General features: G+C 42.3%; 1 non-coding gene across 1 annotated transcript; it reads left to right on the plus strand.

Annotated features, from left to right (window-relative positions):
• The first annotated feature begins 245 nt into the window (after positions 1 to 245).
• LOC130983639 (small nucleolar RNA R71) lies at positions 246 to 353 on the plus strand. Its single transcript, XR_009087621.1, has one exon. It is a non-coding gene; the product is annotated as a small nucleolar RNA R71 (small nucleolar RNA).
• The last annotated feature ends 640 nt before the right edge of the window (positions 354 to 993 follow it).

Genomic DNA, 993 nt, shown 5'->3' on the forward strand with positions numbered 1-993 from the left:
TTCTGAGCCAGTATGGCATTCAGAGCATCAATCTCAAGAACTCCTTTCTTCTGACTTGTCCCATTGTTCACGGGATTCCTTTCAGAAGTGTACATGAATTGGTTATTTGCAACCATTTCAATTAGCTCTTGAGCTTCTGTAGGCGTCTTCTTCAGATGAAGAGACCCTCCAGCAGAGCTATCCAAAGACATCTTGGATAGTTCAGAGAGACCATCATAGAAAATACCTATGATGCTCCATTCAGAAAGCATGTCTGAGGGACATTTTCTGATTAATTGTTTGTATCTTTCCCAAGCTTCATAGAGGGATTCTCCATCCTTCTGTCTGAAGGTTTGGACTTCCACTCTAAGCTTACTCCATTTTTGAGGTGGAAAGAACTTTGCCAAGAAGGCATTGACTAGCTTTTCCCAAGAGTCCAGGCTATCTTTAGGTTGTGAATCCAACCATATTCTAGCTCTGTCTCTTACAGCAAAAGGGAATAGCATCAGTCTGTAGACCTCAGGGTCAACCCCATTAGTCTTGACTGTGTCACAGATTTGCAAGAATTCAGCTAAGAACTGATGAGGATCTTCCATTGGAAGTCCATGGAACTTGCAATTCTGTTGCATTAGAGAAACTAATTGAGGCTTAAGCTCAAAGTTGTTTGCTCCAATGGCAGGGATAGAGATGCTTCTCCCATAGAAATCAGGAGTAGGTGCAGTGAAGTCACCCAGCACCTTCCTTGCATTGTTGTTGTTTTCGGCTGCCATGTGTTCTTCTTCCTTGAAGAATTCGGTCAGGTCCTCTAAAGAGAGTTGTGCTTTAGCTTCTCTTAGTTTTCTCTTCAAGGTCCTCTCAGGTTCAGGGTCAGCTTCAACAAGAATGCCTTTGTCTCTGCTCCTGCTCATAAGAAAGAGAAGAGAAAAGGAAAATGTGGAATCCTCTATGTCACAGTATAGAGATTCCTTGAAGTGTCAGAGGAAAAGAGAAATAGAAAGAAGAAGGAGAAGAAGA

The sequence above is a fragment of the Arachis stenosperma genome, chromosome 5 (genome assembly GCF_014773155.1).
Source record: "Arachis stenosperma cultivar V10309 chromosome 5, arast.V10309.gnm1.PFL2, whole genome shotgun sequence".
Taxonomy (NCBI): domain Eukaryota; kingdom Viridiplantae; phylum Streptophyta; class Magnoliopsida; order Fabales; family Fabaceae; genus Arachis; species Arachis stenosperma.